We start from the raw sequence: 19,979 nt of genomic DNA, 5'->3' as shown, positions 1-19,979 counted from the left end.
ACAGAAAACTGATTAGACTACAAGTGTTGCAGTTGGGCACTTGTGTCCTGGTAATGTGTCATGAAAATCCAAAACCTTGGTTTCTTTCTTTTGGAAATGTAATACTAAAAAACCACTGAAACAATTTCTGAAGGTTCTCCATTTGTAGCATTTGCTGTTCATTTCTTTGAATTTAGTCAATATTTCCAGGACCATCTAACTGCCACCCCTCAGAATCAAACTCTTAATATCATACAAGTCTTTGACAAAGCTGGTAATTTGAAAGAAATGTCAAAAAAAAAAAAATCAGGCAATATTGAATTAAGGCCCTATGAATCCAAGTAAATAAAATTCCTACTTTCTTGTTTTAAAATGTGGGGTGGGGATAGGGAAAAAGAGAGAGAAGGCAGAGTGGCTGGTGATTGAAACCCAAGGACTTGTGTATGTAAGGCAAAGTCTACCACTCACATACATCTCTTGTCCCTTTTTATTTTATTTTTAGATAGGGTCTTGCTAAGTTTCTGAAGCTGCCCTTGAACTTGTTATCCTCCTACTTCCTTCAGTCTCTGGGTAGCTTGGATTACAGGCCTGCACCATCACTCCTGGCTTTAGACCTTTTTGACAGAGTTAACATCAAAGCTAGAACACAATATAATCTGCATAAATTTAATGTACTGTTTGTAAATATAATGGGAGAAGTAGAAAATTTATCTAATCCCAGCAGTGATAGTTTTAAAGATCACATTACCAAAACTTTCACAGAATCAACTTTTATCCTGAAGTTAACCTAGGGTTTCTCTATCTCTTTCTCAATGGCTTCCATAACTATTTCAAATTTTTATTTTTCTTGGCCATTTTCATCTTGATGAATGTCATATTCCCACTTATGATCATAGAACACAAATTTCACAGTTCCTCCTTGAATCACAGGATACTTCATCTGAGCTAAGTCAGCTCTTTGCCAACACAACCAAACTTTGAATTCTACCTACAAAATCGCAAAGTCATGAGGATCACAGCCAACTGCGTCTTCACCTCTCTCATTATTTTAATTCCTCTTTGGTTTATTTTTTCTTTTTTCATCCCTTGGAAGAATGTCTCATGATTTTCCAATCCTCTTCTAGAGAGCATGTATCTGCTTCTACACAGAAGATCTCAGTAGGCAGCTCTGTTTAGTTGTCTTAAGTTCCCCCAAATTTCTGTTCTCCATAAAAGAATCAATTTTATTCATTCTATTCTTTCTTTGGCTAACTCTTTAACCTATGCTCTTACTTTCCTGGTATCTTGCACTTTGGAGAGATCATTCCTTTGACACTCCCTTTCTTTTGCCTCTTTGTTAGTTTCTCCTTCCCTTTCTGCAGTGATCAACCATAATGATGAAAAGACCAGAGTCCGAGAACAAATGAGAGCATCAGGTTGCTGCATGTTTGGATTACATGGCTATATTTATATATCCCATATTTACTTATTTACTTTTTCTCTTAAAATCTTGTCATTTATAGAAACCTGCTCATGAGTCCACTTTGTATATTTTGGAAACATATTCATTAATTACAATTATCTATTTGGTTTTTATTTAAATTAAAGTTGTAGTTGTGAAATTTGTAGCATTAAGATTTCAGCATTAAAATTTCAATGACAGCAGGTACTCTGTTCACCTTGTTCTTGGCTATATTGTAAGGACAGACACAATTTTTTTTTTTTCTTTTCAAATAACATCACTGAAAGAGAAAAAGAAAACTGCTTAGATTAGGATCAAGATAAATCCATTTTCTACATATTTTTCTGCAAATCAGCCTGAATATTTTTGTCTTTTAATATATACTAATGCCTGTGCAATATGGAAAACTACAGATCTACTATTTGAGAAGAACTTTACTAGGTTTTTTTTTGTGTTTGATTCATTAATATTTTCAGGTTTCACAGTTATAAAGAAAAAAGAAAACAATAATCCTGTGTTAGGATTTAATTTGCAGAATTTTAAAGCAACAATTTGCAAATAATTTACATGATAATTACAAATATAAAATTGGAAAACTGATTATCCAAGTATACTAATCTCTATTGTCATAAAATTTTGCTAGCCCTTTATTTTTTCTAGTCAAATATTGAACCAACTTTTATAGGATTCTATGTTAAGATAATTTTTATATCACCATTAGCCATTTGGTTAGCAAATAAAATGACTTTTGTTTTTTGAATCAAGTTTCTCCGTGGTGCAGAGGCTTCCCTTTAACTCCTAGACTCATAATCTTCTTGCCTCAGCCTCACAAGTGCTGAAATTACAGACACATTAATCCATGCCCAGCTGCAATGGGTATTTTTTAAAAGATGAGCTTTAACGACCTCTGTGGCCAACACCTTGCATGTAATTTTGAATTCACAGATTATGTTTTTGTTGGTGTTTAGTGACTTATCAAATGTTTCAGAAGGAAAATCCTATAATCTCCTCTGTTTGCTGTCAGTTTAACGATTTTTCATAGTGTTAGGTCTGCTTTGGAAGATGAATTTGTTTTATCTTTATAAATGAACTAAGCAGTGCAATAAGAGAGACGATTGATGCTGAAATGTGAAGGTTAGTCTCATGTGCTTTGTCCCTTCAGAAAAATCTGTACCACAAAGGCTTTATGGTGGCAGTGGCACCTGTGGTGGCAGATAGATGTTGGTGTAAGAGGTGATCTCAGAGGAATGAAGGAAAAAAGACTAAAGACATATGTATCCCTGAGATAAAGAATTGAGACTGGTAAATGGATGAGAACCAGGAAGAAATATTGTGAGATTGAAGGTGGTATTACATATACACTTAAGAGCTAGAAACCCAGATTTTGAATCTTAGTTTTCTTGTATGTAAGATAGAAATAATAAGTTTGTTGTGATGATTTAACAGTCCTATATATGTAATAACACAATTATTATTATTATATGTAATTATTATTAGCACATTATTAGCATTATCCTTATTACCTTATTATTGGGCTTATGGGGGGGCCCTGTTGAGAAGATGATCCAAAATCATTTGCTACTTACAGACAAAAATAATAAGATGCTGGATGCTATTTTTGATGTGGTTGCCTATGTCATGAATACTTACATTTTACATTTCTAGATATTTTATATCCCTCTGTAAAGTTGTATTAAATTTAAGGTTTTTTTCCCCAATATATGTTATGAATCAACTAAGATGTACTTTTGTATTTTCCTTGAATGGAGACTGAATTAATCACAGGAATATGAAATATTATGGAAAAGGGGGAAAAAGCAGACAAGGAAACCAGGGAAAAGGAGAAAATGTTGGTCAATAGCTAAAGTCACAGAGAAGAGGAATAAATTCTGATGATCTATTTGCACAGTGAAATGACTGCAGTTAGCAATAAGTTATTGGATATTTCAAAATAGCTATGAGAGAATGTTACATGTTATCAACACAAGGAAATAATAGATATTTCAGGTGAAGGATATCTAATAACCTCAATTAGAACTTTCCATAATGTATACATGTACTGGAACAGCACATTGAACCCTATAAATATATGTAATTAGTATTCATCAATTAAAAATGAAATAATTTTTAAAATTTTCCATTAATCTTTCTTCTGAAGTTTATGAAAATACTATTATAACCAGATGGAAAAACAACAAGAAAATCAACAAAGCAAATGAGAGACAACAATTAACTTAGATTGAGATACTTGCACTGTTTCTATGGAAATAGAAAGAAAAAAAAAAAACAAGCAAAGCTACAGCTAAAGTGATGGAATAAATTTGTGGAAATTATGCTAAGGTGAAGTTATATTTTTAGAAAATAGGGGTTTCATTTTTTTGAGATCTTTGGAATTTTCTTTTCATTTTAAATTTCAACTATGCATTGCTACATTTCACTTTTATTCTTAAACTGTTTTTTAAAACAAAATCTCCTTAATTCTAAATTTTTCCATGTTGATTTATAAAATTTTAGGCTACATAAGCATACTATTTTTATTACTGAGAGTGAAGGATTTTCTTTTAAAATAAAATATTGCTTGGGGAAGTAGAGATATTTTTTTCTTTTATAAAAGGAAAGAATATGGGCTGGAGTTATAGCTTAGTGGTAGAGCACTTGCATAGCATGTGTAAGGCACTGGGTTTGATCCTCAGCACCATATTAAAAAAATAAATAAAAGTATTTTAAAAACTCAGTCTTCATTATTTAACAACAAAAGGAAAGAATATGCTAAGAAGTAGTCAGAAACAGAGAATACTGATAAGTTTTCCATTACTGTCATTACCAAAATATTATCTGACTATGTAATATTGATTCACACTGTTAAACACATGTTCCCAAGCAAATAATTATAAATAAAAAATTTGTTATTATTTACATATCAACTTAATATTATATACTCATAATAAGATGATCTTTACATTACACTGATAGAATTAACATTTTCTCCAAATGTGCTTATGCACTAATCTTGGAATCCTTTCATTCACTTTCCCATAAACTTGAAATAGGAACTGTAATTTTCAGGGAAAAAAATGGCTGATATTTTAATGTCTGATAATAGTGGTGCAAGTTTATTTTTCCTCTTCTCTGCACTGTGACTACAACACATCATTTATATATCTTCATTTAGATTTTATTCCTCATGCAATTTTATAGTCTTCCATTATAAATGTCAAAACTCAATCAATTTATTACTCTTTGCATGTCATCTTTGATACTGTATTTTGAAACACATGGACTGGATATTAATGTAAAGAACGTCTTCCAAAACTTATTTTAGGATAATGTATGTCTAAAAACTGCATTAGGAGAAATCATAGGAGAGGCTTAAACAAATAGGATTTTCTAGAGCATTTGAATTTTTTTAAAGAGAGAGAGAAAGAGAAGAGGAGAGAGAGAGAGAATTTTTAAATATTTATTTTTCAGTTTTCAGTGGACACAACATTTTTATTTATATGTGGTGCTGAGGATCGAACCCAGTGCCCCACGCATGCCAGGTGAGTGTGTTACTGCTTGAGCCACATCCCCAGCCCCAAGCATTTGAATTTTAATGGGCTGGCTCAAGTAACATTCACACTTGCCTTTCTGATGTCGAATTTATAATAACAAGTATAAAAATCTATTAAGTATATATTAAAATTGATATATTTTATCTTTTGATATACACAGGGGAAACATATGAGCAATTCTTTAGAATTATCTTTGTGGATGAGTGATTGATTCTAATAGACATTTATGATGCGCACACTATACACTACCTAGGCTCATCTCTGAGTAGCCATTATGGACAGTTGATGTACATGCTGGCAGCTTTTCTCATTAAGCTTCTGAATATTTCTGTTCCTGGACAATCTACCATACTATGAAGGTTGGTAATGGAAATTGGCCTAGGAATAATAACCTTGAACAAGATTCTGGAATTAGATTACTCATCTGTCAGAAGGCAAAAAAGGACTCCTTTTTGGTAAATTAAGTTGAGTGGATGATAATAACTATTGGATTGTGATAGCACCTTTCTTGCCAGGAAGCAACAGCTTGTGTGTCTTAGTCTGTTCGAGCTACTAAAATAAAATATAATAAACTGGTTATCTCATAAACAACAGAAATTTATTTCTTAAAGTTGTGGAGGCTGGGAAGTCCAAGATTAAGGCACTGGTAGATTATAGTGAGGTTACACTTTCTGGATCATAGAGACCCCCCTCTCAATCTGCCTGGACAAGGGTGATCTCTGGGGAATCTTGTAATAAGGGCACTAATCTCATTTATAGCCTCTGCTCCCATGACCTTATAACATTTCGGAGATCTTATCTTCTAATACTACTAACTTGGGCATTAGGATTTCAGCACATAAATTTGAGAGAGAAACAAATATTTAGACCACAGCATCCTGTGTTAACTCTAGCAATTAAGACACATATTAACAATAATTATAGTAACCTACTGACAAAGTAGAAAGAATTCACAGCCTTAAATATATCATACTAAAATGGGAGCCTTGATAAAGGAACACATGGAACCTTAAGACAATTGTCCAGAGAAGAAATATTTAATCCAAATATACTCTCTAGGAAAGCAGCAGTTTGTGGAGAATACCCCATTCTACTCACATTGATGTGCTGAAAGAAAAAAAAAATTACTAGAAAATGTAAAAAGTCGTCCAAGTAAATTGTATTGTGAATTTACTTACTTTGGTGTACACTTCTAAGACATAAGGATAAAAAAAAAATCTAAGGTCCCTAGAAGTTGCTGAGAACTTGCTTCTATGATGACTTCTAGGTATATGGCAAAAACAGGTGATTCATGTTAAATGAGACATAAATGGTAGAATGACAGTGACTATTGGCAAGAGAAAAAATTTAAATGTCAATAGAAATGGGCAAACTGAAGAGGATGTTCTGTAAAAGGCTGGAAAACCGATGGTGAAGTTTTCTAGAAGAAGGCCAGCAGGGTAAACACTAACACCAATGAAGATGACTAAACCCTAATAACAGAGACCAAGTGGCTGCACTATTCCTCCAGAACTTTGTAGATGAAAATGCCATAAATAGTTGTATGGTAGGCAGAAGAGATTAATTAAAGAATATTAGGTAGATGGTTCTTGGGCCATATAATCTACAGGGCCAAAATTAAAGAACAACCAACAAAATTTGCTCACTTACAAATTTAGTATACACTAGAAAAAGAACTTAGGGGCTGATTTTCCAATTAAAAGTTACAATCCTGTGTCCAGTTTCCAACCTGAGCCAATTTTCCAATGTAAAGTTCACTTAAGAGGCCATAATGACAGAGAAGAAAGTTATGCATAGGCCCAACCTTTCAATATCATGGGTTCCCTTTCCTTTTACCAAAGATTGTTTAGTTTCTGCTATCTCTATATATCACATTCATTTGCAAAATATAATAATAAACAATTTCAATATGTTTCTAATCCTCAGGAATTTCAATTGCCCACTTGATAGTGAAGTGACTTATGAACCCTTTTCATTTTAGAAATGTCATAGATTTTTTTTGTAATTCTAGTTACACATGATAGTAAAATGCATTTTGACACATCATACGTAAGTGAAGTATAATTTCTCATTCTTTGGTTATACATGGTTTAGAGTTACACCGGTTGTGTACGCACATAGGGATAGATTTTTTTTTTGTACTAGGAAATTATATATTCTGGACATGAATTTGCTTTTCTTTTTCACAGGGCTCCAACCAATGCCATTATCTAAATAAAGTATATGACCCATGAGCAAGGGATATCAGATATCACAAGGGATATCAGAAATCAGATCTTGGGATGTGATATCTCTCCTAAGAAATATGAGAGTGCACCCAAGGCCATATTGTATGACTTAGAAGTTTCCCCAATGGTAGAGTGTTAGAACAATCACCAAAGATAAAGGTACAATTCCAAGCTTACTTTGTCCTTAATCGGGAAAATAGGAGGAATTGGAGCAGCATGTCTACCACAAATGTTAACCACCATAACATTTTCTTGTATCCAAAGACCAATTTTATAATAATAGATGTGACAGTTGCATGTAGAGAGGTAATCCTGTGTTCCTACCACATCATCTGGAAACTGCCAACCGGGAGAAAATTGGGGCTGCTTCTTAAATTTCAGCCAAGAAAATAACAGAAGGATTACAGTCTTGGGCAGAAATTCAATGTATTTTTGATGCAGGATACAGTGTACATTAAACCAATGCCTATAAAACAGCAAACTATTTTCCTGATAGTGCAATAATATATGTTTGCTCATTTTAATAGAGTAACAGGGAAAGAAAGGTATTATTGTACTGTTTAATATAATCAACACTGATAAATTATGAATACTTGAGGTTGTAGGACTGTCAATAGATATTACAGAAAGGGAAGGCTGGGAGCCACTGTAGTACCTCTTAATACTTTCACAATCAGTGAAACAATAAATATGCAACTGCAGAACTCTGAAATAACTAGGGGATCACATAGTTTAGAGATTAAATATAGGTCATTCCATTGGGGGAAAAAATTACATCAATAGAATTATGAACAAAAAGTTAAAAATTTAGAAGAGGTTATAGAAAAGATTTGATTAATTTTAATTATTGCCATTTGTCCTCTTGTTGCTAGAAGACTCTATCTTGTTTAATTAACCCTATGGTGTTTCAGAGATTTTGGCTGACTGATGACTTATGTCATCAGGCATGAGCAATATAGGGCATGAGAAGATTCGGTAGTCCAAGGGATGAAACTGGCAAACACTGGTGATTTCTCATTTTATGTAAACTTTGTCTGCCTCTGAATTCATTGACTCTACAGTGGACACCTCCCCTAAATCCTATATTCTATGTCAAAAAGCAAATATCTGAGTCCATTGCTTTTCTGATTGGGGCTTTTGCTAACGCTGCAGGAGAAACCATCCAGAAGTACCTGAAATTTAGATTGGAGAAATACGTAAGCCCCTCAGCCAATCAGAATCAGCATTCTCTGCCCCTCCATAGGTCAATTCTGAGGCAGTTCCATTTAGAGTTTTCCACAATAATAATGGACTGTTTGTTAAAAACTATATTGGGAACTGTGACCACGCACAGAGCAGGCCCAGCGGCCTGCTGAGGGGCAGAGCTGCCCCCCACCCCCCGCGCCTGCCAGGTAGGTGGAACTGTGACCACCGACAGAAAAGGCCCAGTGGCCCACGGCAGGACAGAGCTTCCAATCACTCCTGCAAGGTAGGCGGGCCTGCGACCCACCGGCAGAAGAGGAGCAGCGGCCTGCTGAGAGGCTGAGCCGCTCCCTCCCCCTGCGCCAGCAAAGTAGAGGGAACTGTGACCACGCACAGAGCAGGCCCAGCGGCCTGCTGAGGGGCAGAGCCGCCCCACACCCCCCGCGCCTGCCAGGTAGGGGAACTGTGACCACCGACAGAAAAGGCCCAGTGGCCTGCGGCGGGACAGAGCTTCCAATCACTCCTGCAAGGTAGGCGGGCCTGCGACCCACCGGAGAGGAGCAGCGGCCTGCTGAGAGGCAGAGCCGCCCCCTCCCCCTGCGCCGGCAAGGTAGAGGGAACTGTGACCACCCACAGAACAGGCACATCGGCCTGCTGAGGGGCAGAGCCGCCCCCCACCCCCCGCGCCTTCCAGGTAGGTGGAACTGTGACCACTGACAGAAAAGGCCCAGTGGCCCACGGAGGGGCAGAGCTTCCAATCACTCCTGCAAGGTAGGCGGGCCTGCGACCCACCGGCAGAAGAGGAGCAGCGGCCTGCTGAGAGGCAGATCTGCCCCCTCCCCCCGTGCCTGCAAGGTAGACGGAACTGTGACCACCATCAGAACAGGCCAGACTTGCAACCGAGAGACAGAACAGGCCCAGTGGCCTGAGGAAGGGTAGAGCCGCCCCACCCCGCACCTGCAAGGTAGGCGGACCTGCGACCCACTGGCAGTACAGCCCCAGAGGCCTGCATAGGGGCAGTGCCGCTGCCTGCACCAGCAAAGTAGACAGAACTGCGACCACCGACAGAACAAGCCTAGCGGCCCGCAGAGGGACAGAGCCGCCGCCCGCGCCTGCAAGGTCGGCGGACCTGCTACCGACCGGCAGAGCAGGCCCAGCGGCCTGCCGGCGTGGTAGGCACATTGCCCCAATTGGAGGAGGGGCAGAGCCGCCGCCCGCACCTGCGAGGGAGACTTTGCAACCATACAAGACCAATATAAATATATAGGGGGAAAATTCAATAGCACAACAGTTTCACCAAGTAGAAAGGAACGTGAACAGTATGAAGAGACAAGGAAAGAAAGGACCACAAGCATTGCAGGTCAACTCAATGTTAGAAGAGGTAATAGCTGCAGCAGATGGAATGTCAGATAAAGAATTCAGGATATACATGCTTCAGATGATCTGGAGTCTCAAGGAAGACATCAGACAGCAAAATCAGACAATGAAAGATCACTTCAACAATGAATTACATAAACAAATCCAAGAAGCAAAAGATCAATTATACAGGGAAATAGAGGTTATAAAAAACAAACAAACAGAAATCCTAGAAATGCAGGAAGCAATAAGCCAACTTAAAAACTCAATTGAGAATACTACCAGCAGAGTAGAACACTTAGAAGACAGAACATCAGACAATGAAGATAAAGTATTTCAACTTGAAAAGAACATAGACAGCTCAGCAAGACTGTTAAGAAACCATGAGCAGAACATCCAAGAAATATGGGATAACATCAAGAGACCAAATTTAAGAGTCATTGGGATACAGGAAGGGACAGAGTTTCAAACCAAAGGAATGAGCAATCTATTCAATGAAATAATATGAGAAAACTTCCCAGACTTGAAGAATGAGACAGAACCCCAAATCCTAGAAGCCTACAGGACGCCGAATGTGCAAAATCATAAGAGACCCACACCTAGACACATTATAATGAAGATGCCCAACATACAGAATAAGGAGAGAATTTTAAAAGCTACAAGAGAAAGGAAGCAGATCACATTTAGGGGTAAGCCAATCAGGATAACAGCTGATCTTTCAACACAGACTCTGAAAGCTAGAAGATCCTGGAATAACATATTTCAAACACTGAAAGAAAATGGGTTCCAACCAAGAATTCTGTTTCCAACGAAATTAAGCTTCAGGATGGAAGATGAAATTAAAACCTTCCACGATAAACAAAAGTTAAAAGAATTCGCAGCTAGAAAACCATCTCTTCAAAACATCCTTGGCAAAACATTACAGGAAGAGGAAATGGAAAATAACAATGAAAACCAACAGTGGGAGGTAGGACACTAAAGGGGGGAAAATAATCAAAGAGGAAAACAAACCATGTTTAGTAACATAAATAAACAAATATGGCTGGAAGAACAACCCATATCTCAATAATAATCCTAAATGTTAATGGCTTAAACTCACCAATTAAGAGACACAGGCTAGTAGAATGGATCACAAAACAAGACCCAACAATATGCTGCCTACAGGAGACGCATTTGATAGGAAAAGACATACATAGGCTGAAGGTGAAAGGTTGGGAAAAATCATATCACTCATATGGACTTCGGAAACAACCAGGAGTATCCATACTCATATCAAATAAAATAGATTTCAAGCCAAAGTTAATCAAAAGGGATAAAGAGGGACACTACATACTGCTCAAGGGAACCATACACCAACAAGACATAACAATCATAAATATATATGCCCCAAACAATGGTGCAGCTATGTTCATCAAACAAACTCTTCACAAGTTCAAGAGTCTAATAGACCACCATACAATAATCATGGGAGACTTCAACACACCTCTATCACCACTGGACAGATCTTCCAAACAAAAGTTGAATAAGGAAACTATAGAACTCAATAACACAATTAATAACCTAGACTTAACTGACATATATAGAATATACCACCCAATATCAAGCAGTCACACTTTTTTCTCAGCAGCACATGGATCCTTCTCAAAAACAGATCATATATTATGTCACAGGGCAACTCTTAGACAATATAAAGGAGTAGAGATAATACCATGCATCCTATCTGATCATAATGGAATGGAACTGAAAATCAATGATAAAAGAAGGAAGGAAAAAGAATACATCACTTGGAGAATGAACAATAGGTTACTGAATGATCAATGGGTTATAGAAGACATCAAGGAAGAAATTAAAAAATTCTTAGAGATTAATGAAAACACAGACACAACATATCGGAATCTATGGGACACATTGAAAGCAGTTCTAAGAGGAAAATTCATTGCTTGGAGTTCATTCCTTAAAAAAAGAAAAAAACCAACAAATAAATGATCTCATACTTCATCTCAAAATCCTTGAAAAAGAAGAGCAAAACAACAGCAAAAGAAGTAGAAGGCAAGAAATAATTAAAATCAGAGCTGAAATTAATGAAATTGAAACAAAAGAAACAATTGAAAAAATTGACAAAACTGAAAGTTGGTTCTTTGAAAAAATAAACAAAATCGACAGACCCTTAGCCATGCTAGCGAAGAGAAGAAGAGAGAGAACTCAAATTACTAACATATGGGATGAAAGAGGCAATATCACAACAGACATTTCAGAAATACAGAAGATAATCAAAAATTATTTTGAGTCCTTATACTCCAATAAATTAGAAGATAGTGAAGGCATAGATAAATTTCTTAAGTCATATGAACTGCCCAGATTGAGTCAGGAGGATATAGAAAACCTAAACAGACCAATATCAATTGAGGAAATAGAAGAAACCATCAAAAGACTACCAACTAAGAAAAGCCCAGGACCGGATGGGTATACAGCAGAGTTTTACAAAACCTTTAAAGAGGAACTAATACCAATACTTTTCAAGCTACTTCGGGAAATAGAAAAAGAGGGAGAACTTCCAAATTCATTCTACGAGGCCAACATCACCCTGATACCTAAACCAGACAAAGACACTTCAAAGAAAGAAAACTACAGACCAATATCTCTAATGAACCTAGATGCAAAAATCCTCAATAAAATTCTGGCCACTCGGATACAAAAATATATCAAAAAAAATTGTGCACCATGATCAAGTAGGATTCATCCCTGGGATGCAAGGCTGGTTCAATATACGGAAATCAATAAATGTTATTCACCACATCAATAGACTTAAAAATAAGAACCATATGATCATCTCGATAGATGCGGAAAAAGCATTCGACAAAGTACAGCATCCCTTTATGTTCAAAACTCTAGAAAAACTAGGGATAACAGGAACATACCTCAATATTGTAAAAGCAATCTATGCTAAGCCTCAGGCTAGCATCATTCTGAATGGAGAAAAACTGAAGGCATTCCCTCTAAAATCTGGAACAAGACAGGGATGCCCTCTCTCTCCACTTCTGTTCAACATAGTTCTCGAAACACTGGCCAGAGCAATTAGACAGACGAAAGAAATTAAAGGCATCAAAATAGGAAAAGAAGAACTTAAATTATCACTATTTGCAGATGACATGATTCTATACCTAGCAGACCCAAAAGGCTCTACAAAGAAACTATTAGAGCTAATAAATGAATTCAGCAAAGTGGCAGGATATAAAATCAACACGCATAAATCAAAGGCATTCCTGTATATCAGCGACAAATCCTCTGAAATGGAAATGAGGACAACCACTCCATTCACAATATCTTCAAAAAAAATAAAATACTTGGGAATCAACCTAACAAAAGAGGTGAAAGACTTATACAATGAAAACTACAGAACCCTCAAGAGAGAAATAGAAGAAGATCTTAGAAGATGGAAAAATATACCCTGTTCATGGATAGGCAGAACTAACATCATCAAAATGGCGATATTACCAAAAGTTCTCTATAGGTTTAATGCAATGCCAATCAAAATCCCAACGGCATTTCTTGTAGAAATAGAGAAAGCAATCATGAAATTCATATGGAAAAATAAAAGACCCAGAATAGCAAAAACAATGCCAAGCAAGAAGTGTGAATCAGGCAGTATAGTGATACCAGACTTCAAACTATACTACAGAGCAATAGTAACAAAAACAGCATGGTACTGGTACCAAAACAGGCGGGTGGACCAATGGTACAGAATAGAGGACACAGAAACCAATCCACAAAACTACAACTACCTTATATTTGATAAAGGGGCTAAAAGCATGCAATGGAGGAAGGATAGCATCTTCAACAAATGGTGCTGGGAAAACTGGAAATCCATATGCAACAAAATGAAACTGAATCCCTTTCTCTCGCCATGCACAAAAGTGAATTCAAAATGGATCAAGGAGCTTGATATCAAATCAGAGACGCGCCGTCTGATAGAAGAAAAAGTTGGCTACGATCTACAGTCGGTGGGGTCGGGCTCCAAATTCCTCAATAGGACACCCATAGCACAAAAGTTAATAACTAGAATCAACAAATGGGACTTACTCAAACTAAAAAGTTTTTTCTCAGCAAAAGATACAATAAGAGAGGTAAATAGAGAGCCTACATCCTGGGAACAAATCTTTACTCCTCACACTTCAGATAGAGCCCTAATATCCAGAGTATACAAAGAACTCAAAAAATTAGACAATAAGATAACAAACAACCCAATCAACAAATGGGCCAAGGACCTGAACAGACACTTCTCAGAGGAGGACATACAATCAATCAACAAGTACATGAAAAAATGCTCACCATCTCTAGCAGTCAGAGAAATGCAAATCAAAACCACCCTAAGATACCATCTCACTCCAGTTAGATTGGCAGCCATTATGAAGTCAAACAACAACAAGTGCTGGCGAGGATGTGGGGAAAAGGGTACACTTGTACATTGCTGGTGGGACTGCAGATTGGTGCAGCCAATTTGGAAAGTAGTATGGAGATTTCTTGGAAAGCTGGGAATGGAGCCACCATTTGACCCAGCTATTCCCCTTCTTGGTCTATTCCCTAAAGACCTAAAAAGAGGGACACTGCTACATCGATGTTCATAGCAGCACAATTCACAATAGCTAGACTGTGGAACCAACCTAGATGCCCTTCAATGGATGAATGGATAAAAAAAATGTGGCATTTATACACAATGGAGTATTACTCTGCATTAAAAAATGACAAAATCATAGAATTTACAGGGAAATGGATGGCATTAGAGCAGATTATGCTAAGTGAAGCTAGCCAATCCCTAAAAAACAAATGCCAAATGTCTTCTTTGATATAAGGAGAGTAACTAAGAACAGAGTAGGGACGAAGAGCAGGAGAAGAAGATTAACATTAAACAGGGATGAGAGGTGGGAGGGAAAGGGAGAGAGAAGGGAAATTGCATGGAAATGGAAGGAGACCCTCAGGGTTATACAAAAGTACATACAAGAGGAAGTTAGGTGTAAGGGAAAAATAATACAAGGGGGAGAAATGAATGACAGTAGAGGGGGTAGAGAAAAAAGAGGGGAGGGGAGGGGAGGGGAGGGGGGATAGTAGAGGATAGGAAAGGCAGCAGAACACAACAGACACTAGTATGGCAATATGTAAATCAATGGATGTGTAACTGATGTGATTCTGCAATCTGTATATGGGGTAAAAATGGGAGTTCATAACCCACTTGAATCAAAGTGTGAAATATGATATATCAAGAAATTTGTAATGTTTTGAACAACCAACAATAAAAAATTAAAAAAAATTCTGGTTTTATAAAAAGATACATTTTAATTTTTTTGTTTATTTTTTAAAATTTATATATGACAACGGAATGCATTACAATTCTTATTATATATATATATATTATATATATATATATATATATATATATATAGCACAGTTTTTCGTATTTCTGGTTGTATACAAAGTATATTCATATCAATTCGTGTCTTCATACATGTGCTTTGGATAATAATGACCATCACATTCCACCATCATTTCTAATCCCATACCCTCTCCCATCCTCTCCAATCCCTCTGCCCTATCTAGAGTTCGTGTATTCATCCCATGCTCCCTCTCCCTATTCCAGAGAAAACATTCGGCATTTGTTTTTTTTTTTTTTTTTTTTTTGGATTGGCTAACTTCACTTAGCATTAAAAAGATACATTTTTAGAGTTGATATATTTCACTAAAGGTCTTAAGAATGTCAGTAGGTATTTAACATACAATAGTTCATTTTCTTCTTCTTTTTAAAATCTATTTATTTGTTGAAGAAAATAGTTCTTTTGTTCTATAGACGGTTTCTCATTCTCGATTTGAGTAGCCTTGATACTTTAGTGCAAAGTCAATTGACCACATATGTGTGTCTTCTTGGATACTCCATTGTGTTCCAGTGATCTATATGCCTGTCCTTTTTCCAATATCATGTTTTGAATACTGTAGTTTTCATATTATTCTCAGAATCAGGTAGTGTGAATCTCTTTTTCATATTTTTTTGAAAATATGAAATTAAAAAAATGTATGCTTGGAAGCCTGTTTATTTAGTTAGTTATTTAATAAGTAGAATATTTGATTATTGGAGAAATGTTTATGATATTTAGTATTCCTGGGCTTTACATATTTCTGAAAAGAAAATCTCCATAATAATTTAAAAGAAGCTTTTGTGAAATGGTATGAAACAGTTGATAAGTGGAATTATTTTAAAATTAGTTACTTCATGGGACACAAGTATTTTTAGGTACCATTTACTTTTTGCATTTATACTAACATTCGTTTTAGAACTTTGGATTTCTTTTTCTGAATCATTAGGTAGCTTTTCAATACAATGTATTTTATTTTTTGCATTTTTAAAATTAATTTATTTGTTCTAATTACAAATGACAGCAGAATGCATTTTGATTCATAGTACACAAATGGAGCACAGTTTTTCATGTCTCTGGTTGCATACAAAGTAGGTCATACCATTTGCATCATCATATATGTACCTAGGGTAATGATGTCCATCTCATTCCACCATCTTTCCTATTCCCATGCTGCCTCCCTATCCCCTCCCTCCCCTTTGCTCTATCCAAAAATTCCTCCATTCTTCCCATGCTGTCCCCCCTCCCCATTGTGGATCAGCACCCACTTATCAGAGAAAACATTTGGCCTTTGATTTTTTGGGATTGGCTAACTTCACTTAGCATTATAGTCTCCAACTCCATCCATTTACCTGCAATTGCCATGATTTTGTTCTCTTTTAATGCTGAGTAATATTTCATTGTGTTTATAACAGTTTCTTTATCCATTCATCCATTGAACGACATCTAGGTTGGTTCCACAATTTAGCTAATGTGAATTGTGTTGCTATAAACATTGATGTGGCTGCATCACTCTAGTATGCTGTTTTTAAGTCCCTTGGAGTGGGATAGCTGGGAGTCCCGAGGAGTGGGATAGCTGGGTCAAATGGTGGTTCCATTCCAAGTTTTCCAGCGAATCTCCATACTGGTTTCCAGAGTGGTTGTACCAATTTGCAGTCCCACCAGCAGTGTAAGAGTGTGCCTTTTCCCTACAACCTCGCCAACACTTATTATTGCTTGTATTCTTGACAACTGCCATTGTGACTGGAATGAGATGAAATCTTAGAATATTGATTTGCATGTCTCTAATTGCTAGAGAAGTTGAACATATTTTCATGCATTTGTTGATCGATTATATATCTTCTTCTGAGAACTGTCTGTTCTGTTCCTTAGCTCATTTATTGATTGGGTTATTTGTTTTTTTTTTTTTTTGGTATTAAGTTTTTTGAGTTCTTTATATATCCTGGAGATTAGTGCTCTATTTGATGTGTGTGTGGTAAAAGTTTGCTCCCATTCTGTAAGCTCTCTCTTCATTTCACTGATTGTTTCTTTTGCTGAGAAGAAGCTCTTGTAGTTTGAATCCATCCTATTTATTGATTCTTGAATTTATTTTTTGCATTTTATGAGTCTTTTTAAGAAAATTGGGGCCTAATCTGATATGATGAAGATTTGGGCCTACTTTTTATTCTATTAGGCATAGGGTTTCTGGTTTAATTCCTGGGTCCTTGATCTACTTTGAGTGTTGTGCATGGTGAGAGATAGGGCTTTAACTTCATTTTGCTGCATATGGATTTCCAGTTTTTCTCAGCACCATTTGTTGATGAGGCTGTCTTTTCTCCAATGTATATTTTTGATGTCTTTGTCTAGTATGAGATAACTGTATTTATGTGTGTTTGTCTCTGTACCATTGTTCTACAAGTCTATTTTGGTACCAATATCATGCTGTTTTTGTTACTGTTGCTCTGTAGTTTAGTTTAAGGTCTGGTATTGTGATGCCACCCTACTTCACTCTCCTTGTTAAGGATTGCTTTGACTATTCTGGGTCTCTTATTTTTCCAGATGAATTTCATGATTGCTTTTGCTGTTTCTTTGAGGAATATCATTGGGATTTTGATTGTGATTGCATTAAATCTGCATATATATATATATATGCACACACACATACATACATACATACACACACAATATATTTTAAATTATAACATTCCATTGGAGTTTAAATCTGTTTTTTATTTTAAAAATTTTTTACTCATTATGGTTTTCCTTCATGAGTGTTTGGTGATTTTTAATCACAAGCCCTTTACTTGATTTTAATCTGTGTTTATTCTTTGCTTTAAATTGACAATTTTTTCTTCAGAGAGGATTTGTCTTTGCTATTGCTGGTAACCAGGAGGCTTAACCAAGTCTTCCTTGAAAGTTAAGGTTCAGTGTAGAACAGTTTAGGGTCAGAACCTCATCTCGATGCTGGCCTACTTCTAAGTATTTAGGTATCAGAACTGTTGTTTAAATGTGTTCTCAGAGCAACCCTGCTTTCCTTGCAGTGTGGAACTTTTTGCTTGTGATTATTCTTCTGTCTCAGTAAGGTTTAAAATAATACCATTTCTGGTGACAAAATTGTCAAAAAGTACTTGCTTCATTATAATGCTATATATCTAATATTGTGGAATAAATACTGCTTGGGTAAAGGAGGCTAAGTTCTAATTTTGATTTCACATAACTTTATATCTTACTAGCTAATGGGCCTTCTTAGACATTATGTTTATCTTCTTGCTTTTTTTTTTTTTTTTTTTTTTTACGAAACTGAGTTTAATAGATGCTGGCTTACCTAGCAGATTGAGAATGAACTGGAACACAAGAATATTGGCATATAACATTATGATAATATGCAAAATCCGGTATAAAGCAGAAGTATTTTTCTATTAGCTTATGCTCATTTTTCACCTAAGAATTGATACTCAGTTGGATTTTTTAAAAATATTTTTTTTTACTTGTAGATGAATACAATACCTTTTATTTATTTTTATGTGGTGCTGAGGATCAAACTCAGTGCCTCACACATGCACAATGAACATTCTGCCAGTGAGCCACAGCCCCAGCTCTCAATTGGATGTTATAGATACATTCATTTTGCATTCAGTATGAAGTTAGTCACCTCAAATATCTGAATCCCTATATATAAAATCCTTTAATATTGAATTTTGCAAATTGTTACATGGGAAATTAGAGGAATGTTAAATATTGAGATGAATGGTATATAGGTTAAGAATTTGTTTTATTGTGTAGTTCAAGAAGTTGGATGGAGTCTTCCTTTGATTTTCTCCATATGTGTATAATGGAAAGTGGAGAACACTATGCCATTGGATTGCATGTGGATTTGAGATCTTTTAGAGACCATGAAGTGAAGATTTTGTAGCTGATCTTTAATTTACAGGACTTTAAGTACATCTTTGCTATTTTATTATGTTAATATAAAATTACATCATATCACAGGTTTCTGCATTTATTTGATTTCTTAGATAAGATTTAAGGTCTATAAGATATCATAAGGGCTGGAGTTTTGGCTCAGTTGTAGAGCACTTGCCTAGCATGTGTGAGGCACTGGGTTTGGTTCTCAGCACCACATATAAATAAGTAAAAAATAAAGGTCCATTGAGAACTAGAAAAAAATTTAAAAAAAAAGAATTGGCTTAAAAAAAGATATCACAAGATACAGTTTTATCTCATTGGAATATTGGAACAAATTGGTAGAATAGTCAGGGAAAACATTTTAATTACCAATTTATAGATGAAGACACAGGTACAAGGAAATTGAGTGATCTTCCCAAGTTCTTAAGTTGCTTACCTGTAGGGCCGGCACTAAATTCTAGGTCTTTGTGTTTCTTATGTAGTACTTTTTTTGCTGTACTAAGCTGCTCACAGAGGTTTACAATGAGAAAACAATCCTTATGTTTTTGTTACTCATCATGATGGTTCTAGGGTCTTTTTCAATCATTTTCTGCTATTATAATTGTCAAGGATGTTTGAAGTTTTCCAAAATTCTCATTAAATAGTTGGAAGAATGGCGTAGTTTTTGGAATGAATGGTACCTGTGATTCTCATATATATAATTTTACTCATCAGTCTTTGCTGAGACTGCTCTAACATTTTCTCCAGAATAGTATGTTCCCCATCATGGAAAGGTATGTCTAATGACTGCAGTTTTATCAAGAAACTTGATAATGTTTCAGGTATGTCTCAATGGGGATGAAAAAGTTCTTCTAAAAGTTCTTCTAAATGTCTCAATGGGGATGAAAAAGTTCTTCTAAAAACCTTTAATATTTGAGTATACATTCATATGTATATATATTTTTTCTTGTTTACA

Source organism: Marmota monax, unplaced genomic scaffold (genome assembly GCF_021218885.2).
Source record: "Marmota monax isolate L192 unplaced genomic scaffold, Marmota_monax_Labrador192_F-V1.1 WCK01_AAM20220418_F8-fsc00654, whole genome shotgun sequence".
Classification (NCBI taxonomy): Eukaryota; Metazoa; Chordata; class Mammalia; order Rodentia; family Sciuridae; genus Marmota; species Marmota monax.
This window is presented reverse-complemented; position numbering follows the sequence as displayed.